Raw genomic sequence first — 16,829 nt, forward strand, 5'->3', positions numbered from 1 at the left:
CTATTTTAGTCCCTTAGCTAATTTGAGCACATCATGCATAAGATACCCAAATGTAGCTGCTAGGAGTTTTGAATTAAAACCCAGTGTGCTAAATTGTCTCCCAACATTTTATGGCCTAGAAAATGAGGACCCATATAATCATCTGAATGATTTTCATGCAATTTGTCAAACTTTTAAATATGAAAATTTTTCAGACGATGATGTTAAACTCAGATTATTCCCATTTTCTTTAAAGGATCGAGCTCGTTCATGGTTAAATACTTTACCTGCTAATAGCATTTCATCATGGGAACAAATGGTAATAAAATTTTTGAATAAATATTTCCCAGTGCATAAAACCAACGCTATTCGCAGGGAAATCTCGGAGTTTACCCAGAGAGAGGACGAGCAGTTTTTTGAAACATGGGAGCGATTCAATGGGCTACTCTTGAAGTGTCCACATCATGGGTACGAGAAATGGCACCAATGCCAATACTTTTTGGAGGGATTACTACCAAATGTGCAAGAATGGCTAATGGCAACAAGTGGATGAGAGCTAATGTCAAAAAGTGCATCAAAAATTTGGGAATTCTTCCAGCGACAAGCGGATAATTCCCAACAACGGAGTCGATCACTTAGGAATACTAGAAGAATTAAGGGAGTAAATGAGGTTCACATTGGCGAGTCAAGTTCAGAAATTAAAGAAGTCAAAGCGATAATTGAAGGTCTCTCTCGACAAATAGCATCGTTATCGACTGCTAAATCAACAGAGCCACATGACCATGACTCATACTCAGATCAAGCCAATGCCATAGGTGTAATGAGAAAACCATCTAATTACAACCCATACTCCAACACATATAACCCTGGATGGAGAGACCACCCCAATTTTTCATGGTCTCAAGGATTCCAACAGAATGGACTAGCAGCTCCAGCTCCACCAATGCAATAAATTTCTCAAATTCCTCAAGCCTCTCAGCCACCATTTAGACCATACAATCAGAACCAGAACCAGAACCATTCTCAACCTAGACCATGGGAGGATGCATTCCAGAATTTCAGGAATGTTACTCACTCCACGATCGAGCAACAGAACCGCACCATTGATGGACTACGAAATGAATTGAGAGCGGGCTTCAACTCACAAGCCTAATCAGTTTCAAGCCTCGAGAAGATGGTGGGACAACTTGCTTCTTCAGTTCAGACCTTGGCAATGACTGTTGAGAAAGGTAAATTTCCAAGTCAACTAGTGCTTAACCCTAAAGGAGTGCATGAAGCAAGTACCAGTTCACCACAGCAGTATGGAGAGGTCAAAGCAGTCATGACCTTGCGAAAAGGAAAAGAAGTCGACAACAAAGTGGAGATGCCGGTGACAAAAGAAAATCAAATTGTACCTGTGAATGTTGAGGAATCATCACCGGAGGAGAAAGATGAAAACAACTCACGAGAATACGTTCCCAAAGCTCCATTTCCTCAGAGGTTAGCTAAAGGAAAAAGGGAAAAATCCACAGGTGAGATTCTTGAAATCTTCAAATAGGTAAGTGTTAACATCCCTTTGCTTGATGCTATTAAGCAAGTTCCATCTTATGCCAAGTTTCTTAAAGACCTGTGTACTAAAAAGAGAAACACGCATGTTCAAAAGAAGGCATTTTTAACAGAAAACGTTAGTTCTATACTCCAACATAAAATTCTTTTAAAATGCAAAGACCCAGGCTCCCCCACTATCTCATGTAGTATAGGGAACTACACAATTGAGAATGCTTTGTTGGATTTAGGAGCTAGTGTAAATTTGTTGCCTTATTCAGTATTTGTGAAACTTGGACTGGAAGAATTACACCCAACTCCAGTGGTGTTACAGCTTGCAGATCGGTCTACGAAAATACCTCGTGGTATTGTGGAGGACGTGCTTATCCAGGTAGACAAGTTTTATTTTCCTATTGATTTCATTGTAATTGACACTCAACCAATACAGGATTCAAGGAAGCACATCCCCATTATTCTTGGCCGACCTTTCTTGGCAACTGCGGATGCTCACATTCAATGCAGGACTGGAAATATGCAGTTGTCCTTCGGCAACATGACTATGGAGCTAAACATTTTCAACATTGGCAAACAACCTCACAGTGTAGATGATGGAATTGTTGATGTGGATTTAATTGAAGCATTAGTTGATGATACTTTTGTTTCAAACCTTAGTGATGATCCTTTAAAAACATGTTTAACTCACTTTGGTTTGGATTTTGATATTGACAGATCAGTCGATGAGGTCAACGCCCTACTTGACTCCGCACCATCCTTGGACACTAATAAATGAAAGTCAAGAGTTGAGCAACTAGCACCATCAGAGAAGCAACTCATTCCATCATCAGAATCACCACCGAAACTCGAGCTCAAACCATTGCCCAACACTTTGGAATATGCATTTTTGGGGGAAGAAAGCACTCTGCCAGTAATCATCTCACCATCCCTCAATGACGAACAAAAAGGTAAGTTGTTGGATGTTTTAAAAGAGCACAAAGGAGCATTAGGATGGACCATAGCAGACATAAAAAGTATAAATCCAGTAGACTGCATGCATTACATTCACCTTGATGAAAATGCTAAATCTACTATGGAAATGCAACGTCGGTTAAATCCTAATATGAAAGAACTTATTAGAACTGAAGCCCTTAAGCTATTAGACGCAGGTATCATTTACCCAATTTCTGATAGTTCATGGGTCAGTCCTGTGCAAGTTGTCCCCAAAAAGTCAGGAGTCACAGTAGTTACGAATGCCGATAATGAATTGATACCCACTAGAGTAACTACAGGATGGCGTGTATGCATTGATTATAAAAAGTTGAATTCTGTCACACGTAAAGACCATTTTCCTTTACCATTTATTGATCAAATACTTGATAGATTAGCAGGCCATGAATTTTATTGCTTTCTAGATGGCTACTCAGGATATAATCAGATTCCCATAGCACCAAAAGAACAGGAGAAAACTACTTTCACTTGCCCTTTTGGCACATTTGCATATAGGAGAATGTCATTTGGATTATGTAATGCACCTGCTACATTTCAACGATGCATGTTGAGCATTTTTTCTGATATGGTTGAACGACTCCTTGAAGTCTTTATGGATGATTTTTCTGTCTTTGGTGACTCGTTTGATCAATGTTTACATCATCTAACACTAGTTCTGCAAAGATGTATCGAGAAGAATTTGGTCTTAAATTGGGAGAAATGCCATTTTATGGTAAAACAAGGTATTGTTCTCGGTCACATCATTTCGAGCAAAGGTATTGAGGTTGACAAAGCCAAGGTGGATCTCATTTCTAATCTTCCTCCACCTAAAACAGTCAGAGAAGTAAGATCTTTCCTTGGGCATGCTGGTTTCTATAGACGTTTCATTAAAGATTTTAGCAAAGTTTCTAGACCCTTATGCAATTTACTTGCTAAGGATGTACCTTTTATCTTTAGTGATTCATGTTTTATGGCGTTTGAAAAATTAAAACAGTTGTTGACATCATCACCCATCATTCAGGCCCCAAACTGGAGCTTACCATTTGAGCTAATGTGTGATGCATCTGATTATGCAGTAGGAGCAGTATTAGGACAAAGAGTTGATCGAATTCCCCACGTTATTTACTATGCTAGTATGACATTAAATGATGCACAGTTGAACTATTCAACTACTGAAAAAGAAATGCTAGCAGTAGTGTTTGCATTGGAAAAATTTCGATCATATCTCATTGGTTGTAAAATAATTATATTCACGGATCATGCTGCTCTTAAATATCTTCTCACAAAGAAAGATGCAAAAGCCAGACTAATTCGTTAGGTGTTACTTTTACAGAAATTTGACTTGGAATTCAAAGATAAAAAAGGGACAGAAAATGTTGTGGTGGACCACCTCTCTCGTCTCCATTTTGACACAATTACAGAGCCATTAATATTGAATGAGTCATTTTCAGATGAACAATTAATGAGTGTGGAAGTATTACCTTAGTATGCTGATATAGTTAATTATCTTGTTACAGGTAAACTTCCAGAGCATTGGACCAAGCAAGATAAGGCTAAATTCTTTGCAGAAATAAAAAATTTCTTTTGGGATGACCCGTATTTGTTCAAGTATTGTGCAGACCAAATTGTTAGACGATGCGTCCCAAAAAGTGAAATTCCGAATATCCTTTCATTCTGCCATGAACAAGCTTGTGGAGGCCATTTCAGTGCTAAGAAAACAGCGACTAAAGTTTTACAATGTGGTTTCTATTGGCCATCTATATTTCGAGACGCTTACACTTTCTGTTCTTCATGTGATAGGTGTCAACGAATGGGAAGCATTACACGAAGGAACATGATGCCACTAAATCCAATTTTAGTGGTTGAGATTTTTTACGTATGGGGTATCGACTTCATGGGACCATTTCCCCCTTCTTTTGGCCATCAATACATATTGGTTGCAGTTGACTACGTATCCAAATGGGTAGAAGCAATTCCATGCAGAACTAATGATCACAAAGTGGTGATAGGATTTTTGAAAAGTAATATTGTTTCACGCTTTGGATTCCCTCGAGCGATAATCAGTGATGGTGGTGCCCACTTTTGTAACAAAGCATTCAAATCTCTTTTGACAAAGTATTCAATCACACACAAAGTGGCAACTCCGTATCATCCGCAAACCAGTGGCCAAGTTGAGATATCCAATCGAGAAATAAAGCACATATTAGAAAAAACGGTGAGGCCAGACAGAAAAGATTGGTCATTAAGACTTGATGATGCCTTATGGGCATATAGAACGGCTTTCAAGACCTCGATTGGGATGTCACCCTACAGGCTAGTGTATGGAAAAGCTTGCCACCTACCTGTGGAACTCGAGCATCGTGCATATTGGGCCATCAAGAAATTCAATTTTGACATGCAGCAAGCCAGCTCAGAAAGAAGATTACAGCTGGCAGAACTTGAAGAAATTCGCAATGATGCATACGAAAATGCCAAGATTTACAAGCAACGAATGAAAGTCTTCCATAATAAACAAATTATGAGAAAATCGTTCACTCCAGGTCAGAAAGTGTTTTTATTCAATTCTCGCTTGCACCTATTCTTAGGTAAGTTACGCTCTCGTTGGTCTGGCCCATTTATTGTTCATACTGTTTTTCCACATGGGGCAATTGAAATTAAGGACCCAAAGAACGGTGTCACGTTTAAAGTTAATGGTCAAAGATTAAAGCCATATCTAGAGTACCAACCACATGGAGAAGACACCGAAGTAAATTTGAGTGACCCACCAGATTTGAATTGATTTTTTTTTCTTTTCGTTGATTTGATTTTTTTTCTTTCTTTATATTATTCTTCTGCTAATTGAAATTATTTTTGCATAAGTGTGTTTGTTTAACTATTAAGTTTTCTTTTATCATTTTTAATCATGAGTACCTTACTTAGACCGTTCCTCCTGAACATTCTTAAACCACTTCAACGTGTCAAAACTCATCTCAAAAGGCAGATTCAATTTTGTAAAACACATCGCATTTGGGCTCTACAACCACCAGAGTTAGTAGCCTATGTTGAGGGTTTAGAAAGCCAACTCAGAGACATTGAGATAAGTGTTTACGACATCCAATTGGAGCTTGAGGTAAATTCAATAAGTGGACGATTTTAATTTTCTTTGTGTGTTTTACTTTGTTTTTCTGTTTGTGTGCTTTAGTTTGTTACCCCGGTGAAGTGGCGGATAACGGTACTCCGTGACAATCAAGTCGGTTACTTCAGTTTCCCATAATAACTGATATTCTGAGGCGAAAGTATGGACAGAAACGAGATTCTAGCGAAGCTTCACAAGCGATTCCCTTCACTTCCTCAGAATGCCCTCCTTACGATCTATAAAGCTCGGTCCGAACGCATGCGATTACTCATGAGGAATAACATACCTGCTGACATCCGTTGGTTAATCGAGGCTAAAGTACGATCGGCAGGTGAGTTACCTCCAAAATTTATTGCATTCATGCCTGGTTGTGGTAAAGGAAATTATGCAAGAAAACGACGAGCTCAAAGAATTTCTGTTGCTTGTCATAAGTGTGCCAGAATGAGTTGCAATAAAAACCCATGTTCTTTAGGAATGGTGTCTGATAACAGGGAAGATAAGATTCAATTCATTAGGGATGGCTTGAATAAGGACTCATTGGATGATATCCTTTTGTCTCTTGAAACGCATCCCAGTGGATATGTGCAAGGAGCGATTCTCCAGTTATGGCCATTATTCCAGAAAGAGCATGCACGATATAGTCTCGGGAATCTGATTATAAACGACCCTGTTTGCCAGTTTATAAGAAAACTGGATAGGAAGCCTATCCTCGACCCATAGAGGGCGTTCAAGCCGTTTCTAGACGTAAACCCAGAGGAAGGTGTGAGCCACAGTCGCAACTACCTGTAAATATCCTTTTACTTTATTGTTATTTTATTTCACTATTGTCTTATTGTTTGCATTATTGTCTTTAATAATTTTATTACTGTTTGCTTTTTCCTTTTTACTGTTTTCTTTTTTACTTGCGAGCCACGTGCTTTACGCGTTATTTGACACTGACATATTACCTCATACACAACCATGACCCACTATCACCGAGACTCTTAAATGTGATTTCTTTTTTTTTTGTCAAGCACTCACAAATTGTTTTTGAGAAGTATCACAATGTCAGCTACTCCCAATAGACAATTCAAGAACATTTGTGTGCTTTCTGGATTTACATATGGCAAACATAAAGAGTTCGTTGAGGCAACCATAGATCTTGGTCGAAGCATAGCAGCAAGAAAATTACACTTGGTGTATGGAGGAGGTAATCGAGGGTTATCAAAAATGGTCTCAGAAGCAGCTTTTATCAGAGGAAGTCAAGTGTTAGGCATCATCCCAAGAGTTCTAAAACCATTGGGCAGTTCGTTTGACTCATCAACTGGAGAAGAGTTAGTCGTCTCAGGTATGCAAGAAAGAATAACTGAAATGCTTAATCATGCTGATGCTTTTATTTTCCTTCCAGGAGATCTTGCAACACTAGAGACACTTATCACGCTAGCATCTTGGGCCCATCTGCACATCCACCAAAAACCCATCGGTTTGTTAAATGTTAATAACTTTTATGATGGCTTTATCGCATTTCTTAACCATGCAATAAAAAACTATTTCATTCCTTCTAATGTGAAAAAACTTTTTATTTGTGCTCACACTGCTAATGAGCTACTTGATATGTTACAAGCTTATAAATCGGAGCCAGACCCCTGGACCTTTGTGTTGGAGCGTCCAAATAATGATGGTAACAGTAGCAGCAGTAAGAAGTACAAATTAGATTTAACTCTCTGCCTGTAAATATTTTCTTCTGTGTTGCACCACCCAAGTGATGTCTTCTGAACTCTACTTCTTTCCTTTAACACATTGAGGACAATGTTTCTTTCTAGTTGGGGGGAGGGAATAGTCGACAATTGTGGAATCTTGGTTCAGTTTTTACTAATTTTTTGTTGTAGAAACTAACTGTTGCTAACGTTTTGTGTTGAAGATGGCTGAATATGGAGTGTAGTGACTCTAGAAACGCATCTTCATTGTTTAAAAAAAAATAAAAAATTAAACAAAAAAAAATTTTAGACCTTTTTTTTTCTCTTTATTAAGTTTTTATGTTTATTTTTCTTCTTCTTTTTAATTTCTCCTCTATAAATATACATTTTCCAACTTTTGAGTCAAAGATGGCTGAATATGGAGTGTAGTGCCTCTAGAAACGCATCTTTTTAGTTAAAAAAAAAAACCATTTTCTTTTTCTATCATTTTAAGTGTAACTTTTCTAATTAGTTTTTCTACATCATTTTCACATTTCTGCATGTATATTTTCCTTTCATGCTTAGAATAGGTTGGGGGGTAGAATGTTGTTTAAAAAAAAATTGTGTGATTTATTTTAACATTGGATGACATGATTAATTTCAAATTTTAGTATTTGTATTATCTTTGGTCTTAAGTGATGTTACATTATGTTTGCTACTCTACATGTTGATGTCGGAGACATATATGAGTTGCTTGAAGGAATGAACATGTCATAATAAGTACCAAGTGAGTTTTTGAGCCTATCATTTTTCTTAGAGAGTAACCCTTTTGTCCATTCTTTATACAGCTTAACAGTTTATTATTGTATACACGATCTCTAGATTTCTTTTGAGTTAACCCTTAATAAAAAAAAAAAGTGTGTTGCTACATTGGGAGGCTCATCTGACTAGTAGATATGAATGATTATTTAGAGCCCTAAAAGACGATGGAAAGGCCATCTTTGATCCGTTTGAGCCTTTCTAGCCATCCCTTTTATTAAATATCCATAGTTAACCCTTTTGAGCCTTTAAAAAAAAAAAAACCTTTTCTTTGTCAACTTATCATCTTGACCCACTCCGATTTAGAGTATTACCCGATGTCTTATAAGTTCCATCACCTATTTATGTTTGAGAAAATGTAAATAATTATGTTGTTCAGTGAAGTTATGCCAAAAAAAAAAAACAAAACAAAAGTTGTTGTTTCAAAAGAATAAAAATAACAATAATAGGTGAAATCCACCTTGCAACTTCCAAAAAACAATTCTCTGCATTTTTCTCAAACATACACTTTGTTTTCTCTATTTCCTTTCTTTGTTAACCATGTCCCTAGCCTACGTTACATCCTAATAAAAGTCCTTCCTGATTTTAGGGAACTATAATCTGAAGTAGAAACTGGTTATATGGGCTAAAAAGATGTAGTGGTGCATATAAAAAAAATAAATAAATAAATTGGGTTGACTAACAGTTTTTATTTGACTTGAGATCGTATTATTTTTAAGCTGAGGGCATATTTATTTCATCTCGGTGAGAGCATGTGATATCACTTCTTCATTATTTTCTCTCAATTACCATTGATTGGAGTGACTATTTATATTTGGTTTAATTTCTTTGTGAGAGTGTCACTACTTCCAGTGAGATTTTGCGGTTTGACATGTCATTCTTGAAAGTAGCTATAATAAAGTCTACTGGGCTTATTCATGTGGATGGTTGATGTGGGTGTGATGTTGCTTTAGACTGGAGATAATGCTTATACTTTTATTTGATTGCTATCATTAATCTGATTGAATAAACACGAGTATTTCTAAAAATTAAAAAAAAAATTGAATTTGAATTTTGTTTTCGCTTTATTTGCTAGGGACTAGCAATAAGCTGGTTGGAGGGTGTGTTGAGTGTTAGAAAATGCATATTTATAAAGGAGAAAACTGTCATTTTACATTTCAAGTCTTACTAACAACCCTTACTTTTATGTATTTAACATTCTTGTGATTTAATTACGTGTGTTTTATTTTAATTAAGTAATTTATGTATTTTAGGGGCATTATAGTCATTTCACAATAAAGGAGAGATCAGACGGCAAAACGGTACGTGACACTATTCACATGTACGGTACTATTCACGGATACGGTACTGTCTACGTTACTGTTCATGACACTATTCACATAGACGGATCGATGACGTGGCATTGACCGATGACGTGGCATTGACCGATGACGTGGCATTGACTGATGAGGTGTCACGATCCTGTTGGACTAAAATTCTTATATACTGTTGATGGTGACGTGGCAGCATATTAGTGGACGAAAAATCTCGCGTACGGTACGTGCATCACACAGGATTATTTTCAACCAAACCGCGTTACTGTTCATCCGGGTCAAACCGTGTTACTGTTCATCTGCGTGGTCAAACCGTGGACTGTTGACTGATGACGTGGCGCAATCCTGAGCGTCCAAACTGTTTTTAATCTGATGGCCATGATTTACTCCATGTATCTATAAAAAGGGGGTCTCTCCCCCCTAATTTGATATCTCTGAATCTATTTTTGGGATCCATTTTCTGTAATTCCTTTTCCATCTTGTATTTTTTTCGTATTTTAATAAATTCCCATTTTGCCCCTAGTTCAATTATGAGTGGCTAATTTTCTTTCAAGCTTGGGTTGAAGGTGAAGTCTTAACATGTGTCATGGGCTTAATTTGGTAAATTTATTTTCTCTTCCCCTCTAGTTTTTGTGGATGTTTTGACTTCTCGTCGACAAATAATAATAATCTTGTCTAGATACCGCCTTGGTTACACCGGCTCTCTAGTATAAGGTTATTATTATTTGGCACCATAAGCCCTTAGCACCATATTGATTAGAGTGTGGTTCATGAGGTGTGGATTCCCCCCTCATGATTTAATTGGCATTAATACGGATTATTTAGCCCATGATGCATGTTGATACGGATCCAGATACCCAAGTACGTCAATTTAATAGATTTTCTCTTCAATTTATTCTCTCAATTGCAATTCCAATTTTAGAATTTATTCTCGCCATTTTAATTTAATTATTAGCATATTCCAAATCATTTCCACCATAAATCCAACTACCCATTTACAAAATTAATTCTATATATAATTAAAATCCACCTCCTCGTGGGATCGACACTCGTCACCATTGTTCTATACTACAATAGATTCGTACGCTTGCGAGTACATTAAAATTGACACAACATTGACCTCATCAACCGATCTGTCAATATCAAAATCCAAACTAAAGTGAGTTAAACATGTTTGTAAAGGGTCATCACTAAGGTTTGAAAGAAAAGTGTCGTCAACTAATGCTTCAATTAAATCCACATCAACAATTTCATCATCTGCATTATGGGGTTGTTTGGCAATGTTGAAGATATTCAGCTCTATAGTCATGTTGCCGAAAGACAACTGCATATTTCCAGTCCTGCATTGAATGTGAGCATCCGCAGTTGCCAAGAAAGGTCGACCTAGGATAATGGGGATGTGCTTCCTTGAATCATGTATTGGTTGAGTGTCAATTACAATGAAATCAATAGGGAAATAAAACTTGTCTACCTGGATAAGCACGTCCTCCACAACACCACGAGATATTTTCGTGGACCGATCTGTAAGTTGTAACATCACTGGAGTTGGTGTAATTCTCCCAGTCCAAATTTCACAAATACTGAATAAGGCAACAGATTTACACTAGCTCCTAAATCCAACAAAGTATTCTCAATTGTGTGGTTCCCTATGCTGCATGATATAGTGGGGGAGCCTAGGTCTTTGCATTTTAGAGGAATTTTATGTTGGAGTATAGAACTAACGTTTTCTGTTAAAAATGCCTCCTTTTGAACATGAATGTTTCTTTTTTTAGTGCAAAAGTCTTTAAGAAACTTGGCATAAGATGAAACTTATTTAATTGCATCAACCAAAAGAATGTTAACGTTGACCTGTTTGAAAATTTCAAGAATCTCACTTGTGAATTTTCCCTTCTTTCCTTTAACTAACCTCTAAGGAAATTGAGCTTTAGGAACATATTCTCGTGGGTTGGTTTCTTCTTTCTCTTCCGATGGTGAGTCCTCAACATTCACAAGTACAATTTGATTTTCTTTTGTCACTGGCATCTCCACTTTGTTGTTGACTTCTTTTCCTTTTCGCAAGGTCATGACTGCTTTAACCTCTCCATTCTGCTGTGGTGAACTGGTACTTAGTTCATGCACTCTTTTAGGATTAGGCACTGGGTGACTTGAAAATTTACCTTTCTCAACAATCATTGCTAAGGTCTGAACTGAAGAAGCAAGTTGTCCTACCATCTTCTCGAGGCTTGAAACTGATTGGGCTTGTGAGTTGAAGCCTGATCTCAACTCATTTCGTAGTCCATCAATGGTGCGGTTCTGTTGCTCAATCGTAGAGTGAGTAACATTCTTGAAATTCCGGAATGCATCCTCCCATGGTCTGGGTTGAGAGTAGTTCTGGTTCTGATTGTATGGTCTAAATGGTGGATGAGAGGCTTGAGGAATTTGAAAAATTGGTTGCATTGGTGGAGCTGGAGCTGCTGGTCCATTCTGTTGGAATCCTTAAGACCATGAAAAATTTGGGTGGTCTCTCCATCTAGGGTTATATGTGTTGGAGTATGGGTTGTAATTTGATAGTTTTCTCATTACACCTATGGCATCGGCTTGATCTGAGTATGAGTCATGGTCATGTGGCTCTGTTGATTTAGCAGTCGATAACGATGCTATTTGTCGAGAGAAACCTTCAATTATCGCTTTGACTTCTTTAATTTCTGAACTTGACTCGCCAATGTGAACCTCATTTACTCCCTTAATTCTTCTAGTATTCCTGAGTGATCGACTCCGTTGTTGGGAATTATCTGCTTGTCACTGGAAGAATTCCCAAATCTCTGATGCACTTTTTGACATTAGCTCTCCTCCACTTGTTGCCATTAGTCATTCATGCATATTCGGCAATAATCCCTCCAAATAGTATTGGCATTGGTGCCATTTCTCGTACCCATGATGTGGACACTTCAAGAGTAGCCCATTGAATCGCTCCCATGTTTCGAAAAACTACTCGTCATCTCTCTGGGTAAACTCTGAAATTTCCCTGCGAATAGCATTGGTTTTATGCACTAGGAAATATTTATTCAAAAAATTTATTACCATTTGTTCCCATGATGTAATGCTATTAGCAGGCAATGTATTGAGCCATGAACAAGCTCTATCCTTTAAAGAAAATGGGAACAGTCTAAGTTTAACACCATCGTCTGAAAAATTTTCGTATTTAAAAGTTTGACAAATAGCATGAAAATCATTCAGATGATTATATAGGCCCTCATTTTCTAGGTCACCGAATGTTGGGAGATAATTTAGCACACTAGGTTTTAGTTCAAAACTCCTAGCAGCTACATTTGGGTATCTTATGCATGATGTGCTTAAATTAGCTAAAGGACTGAAGTAGTCCTTAAATGGCCTCTCCTGTGGTGCTTGTTGTTGTTGCAAATCCATTTCAAATTTACTTTTAACGTGCTTGTGTGTGCGAAGTGTTTTTTCTAATTCAAGGTCTATAGATTCAAGATTATGTAATAATGACCTACGACCATGCATGCAAGGAATACAAAAATAAATGGGAACAAAACGAATAAAAATAAAGAAAAAGGAGAAATTACGATACTAACTTTATCGCACTGTTACAACATTTTTATAAAAAAAACACACTTAAAACAAATACGTGAAATAAATTAATTAAAAATAAATTAATAAAATAAACAAAAGATTACAAAGAAAATAACTTAAAAATTAAATTGTAGAATTGTAAAGAATAGAGAAAGAAAAGAAATTATTACCTCTAAATGTAGATTCACTTTTTTTTTCTTTTTTTAAAAAAAAATACAAGAAAACAATTAAAAGAAATTATTCACAAAAATTAATTCTATGAATTAAAATTACTTACCTTCTCGGCAACGGTGCCAAAAACTTGTTGTGCAAATTTTATTGAACTCGCAAGTACATGAATCTATTGTAGTATAAATCAATGGTGACGAGTGTCGATCCCACGAGGAGGTGGATTTTAATTGTGTGTAGAATTAATTTTCTAAATGGGTGGTTGGATTTGTGGTGAAAACGATTTGGATTATCCTAAAATTCGAATTAAAATGGCAAGAATAAATTGAAGTGAAAATCTATTAAATTGAAGCACTTGGGTATCTGGATCCGCATCAACATGCACCATGGGCTAAATATTCCTTATTAATGCCAATTAAATCATGAGGGGGGTTTTCACGCCTCATGAACTACGCTCTAATCAATATGGTGCTAAGGACTTATCATGCCAACTAATAATAACCTTGTACTAGGGAGCCGGTGAAACCAGGGCGGTATCTAGACAAGATTATTATTATTTGTCGACGAGAAGTCAAAACATCCACAAAAACTAGAGGGGAATAGAAAAAAATTTACCAAATAAAGCCCATAACACATGTTGAGACTTCACCTTCAACCCAAGCTTGAAAGAAAATTAGTTACTCATAATTGAACTAGGGGCAAAATGTGAATTTATTAAAATACGTAGAAAATACAAGATAGAGAAGGAATTACAGAAAATGGAGTCAAAAAATGGATTAAGAGCTATCAAATTAGTGGGGAGAGACCCATTTTTATAGATACATTGAGTAAATCATGGCCATCGGATAAAAAACATTTCGAACGCTCAGGATTGCGCCATGTCATCAGCCAACAGTACGCGGTTTGACCACGTGGTTTGAATAGTAACACGGTTTGACCCGGCTTGAACAGTAACACGGTTTGGTTGAAAATAATCCTGTGTAATGCATGTACTGTATGCAAGATTTTTGGTCCACTAACATGCTGCCACGTCACCAATCAACAGTGCATAAAACTTTTAGTCCAATAGGATCGTGACACCTCATCAGTCAATGCCACATCATCAGTCAATGCCACGTCATCGATCTGTCTATCTGAACAGTGTCATTTTTCCTTTTATGCTCCTCCTAAAGTTTTCGACCGTCCTAAGTTCAAAAGTGATGTCTGTTTTGCCGTCTGATCTCTCGTTTATTGTGAAATGACTATGATGCCCATAAAATACATAAAATACTTAATTAAAATAAAACACACATAATTAAATTAAAAGAAGCTTAAATACATAAAAGTAAGGGTTGTTAGTAAGACTGGAAATGTAAAATGACGATTTTCTCCTTTATAAATATATATTTTCTAACACTCAACATATTCCTTAAGCAAAGCTTTCAGAGAACTGAGTTGATCATTGCTTGTGTTTCTTTGCTCTTGATTTGGCTTATGAAATCCTAGTGACTACAAGTCTGTTTTGTCCACTAGATGCTGTAGTTGACTGATTCTGGTTGCTCCTTGAAAAATTTAGGTGTCGCCTCCATCCAGGATTATAGGTGTTTGAATATGGATTGGTCTGATTTTGTCTATTAAAGTTGCCCACATAATTGACTGAAGCTGGATTCCCAAGGCAATTATCAAATAAATGTCCCTCTCCGTAATAAACACAGGTGACTTCGACAACTTGGTTGACAGATGCTGGAGCAGTGATCATAACATTTACCATATTTGTCAGTGAAGTTACTTGGGCTGACAGTGCTGTAAATGCATCCACATTGTGTACTCCTACTGTTCCTCTCGTTATGGCTTGTCTAATGATGGCCACTAGTAGTTATTTTTTGCTCTCCTCTCCAAAATCTCATAAACCTCATTGTAAGACTTAAATAATAAAGCCCCATTTGCTGAAACCCCTTTGCAACAAGTCTGGCTTTGTAATTTTTTATGGATCTATCTGAATTCTGTTTCACTCTATAAACCCATTTGTTACCCACAAATTTCAAATTCTATGTTGGGGGGCACCGGACACCAAGTTTGATTTCTTATAAGTGCATTGAATTCTTCTTGCATTGCTTGCTTCCAGTTTTGATCATTCAATGCTTCAGCAACACTTGAGGGGGTTTCTAATGACAGGGTCTTTTGAGTATTAAAGATTTTTTGTTTAAATATGCCAGCTTTTGCTCTGGTTATCATAGGGTGAGTTGGTTTTAGGAATTAATATGAACATTATTCATCTATCTATTTGCAGCGGTTTTCCCAATTTGGTCATATCAGTTAAGAATAATATGCGAGTTGTTGTTTCTTAGATTAAATAGGCGGTTTGAAGGTTAGATCCTTCCAGTGTTCCGGGCCCTAATGATTTTCCGCGGCCTTTTCTTTCAATTATGATTCGTGAGTTAAACAATTTTTCAAGTAGAATTAGATCCTTCTGAATTTAATTATTAATTTTATTAATTTGATTCCAAAAGTTCAAGAGGCTTTGGTAGTGTTAAGGAAATTATCCCATATCGAATAAGAATAATTATTAACTAAGCTAATAATTTATATAAGCTTGAGGAGTTGAGGCCCAACTTTTGAGTATGAATTAGATTTATAGGTTTCTATAAAAATTTGAAAAAATTCAAATTAATTTTGAGCACATAGATGAGCTCCATAAGAAAAGTCGGGCAAATTTAACTTTGCTATTGCAAATTTCTGTTTAAGCTCATCCTTTAACATTGCTCCAGTCGGAATATTAAACTTAATGCCTTCACAAGAATAATTGAATACCAAGAATTACATCCATGTATATTCAAAAAAAAAAAAAAGAGCTGTTTTTTACCATGATTTGATCACATTGTTATTACATAGGATGAAGATTTTTAATTTGAAATTTGTCAGTTCAGCTATCAAACATCGTGGTACTGATTCATAATGGTAGACCTAATGATAAATAAGTTAAATAACAAACTAATAATACTAATAAATATGTTTAATAAAAAAATAACATTAAGTTAACTTCTTAATAGTTAAAATAAGTTTGGTCAATTTCTTATAGAGAATGGTTTCATAAATAGTTGGTACTTTCATTTATTATATTACCATTTGTCGTTATTAATCTGAAATGATTGACTTAAAAAATTTTCAAAGTTTTACAAGGTATAATATTAAACCTACATAAAAATTTAGATAATTCACATTTTTTTAAAAGTATTTTGAATATTAAATTAAGTTATTTAATACTAGGAAGTTTCCGATACCTTGCATCTTAGCTTGCATCTTAGTTTTACGAGGTATAATATTAAACCTACATAAAAATTTAGATAATTTACATTTTTTCAAAAGTATTTTGAATATTAAATTAAGTTATTTAATACTGGGAAGTGTCCGATACCTTGTTTCTTAGCTTGCAACTTGAAAAGTCAGTGTTCCGACTTAAAATATTTAACATAAATATGCCTTTATATTGAAACAATAATTGAAAGCCATGTGCTTTATCTGTTAACGAACACGTCTTTATTAATTTTTAAGTATAAATTAAATAATGTCAGAATAGCATGATAACAATGAATCATTATAATACCAGATGGAATTCATCGACTATGCTAAACATCAAGTTATATTGATTGTTTAGTTGTTGTTCAAATTGATAGATAAGACTTAACTTGCATACAACTAGGCATCAAAAAATTAAAGTAA

The 16,829-nt window shown here is 36.0% G+C and overlaps 2 non-coding genes across 2 annotated transcripts; one reads left to right on the forward strand and one right to left on the reverse strand.

Annotated features, from left to right (window-relative positions):
* Window positions 1-346: 346 nt before the first annotated feature.
* Window positions 347-450, reverse strand: LOC112096528. Its single transcript, XR_002904431.1, has one exon. It is a non-coding gene; the product is annotated as a small nucleolar RNA R71 (small nucleolar RNA).
* An 11,847-nt stretch (window positions 451-12,297) lies between these two features.
* LOC112096512 lies at window positions 12,298-12,401 on the forward strand. The gene has a single exon (XR_002904415.1). It is a non-coding gene; the product is annotated as a small nucleolar RNA R71 (small nucleolar RNA).
* The last annotated feature ends 4,428 nt before the right edge of the window (window positions 12,402-16,829 follow it).

This window comes from Citrus clementina, unplaced genomic scaffold (assembly GCF_000493195.1).
Source record: "Citrus clementina cultivar Clemenules unplaced genomic scaffold, Citrus_clementina_v1.0 scaffold_8, whole genome shotgun sequence".
In the NCBI taxonomy this organism is placed as follows: Eukaryota; Viridiplantae; Streptophyta; class Magnoliopsida; order Sapindales; family Rutaceae; genus Citrus; species Citrus x clementina.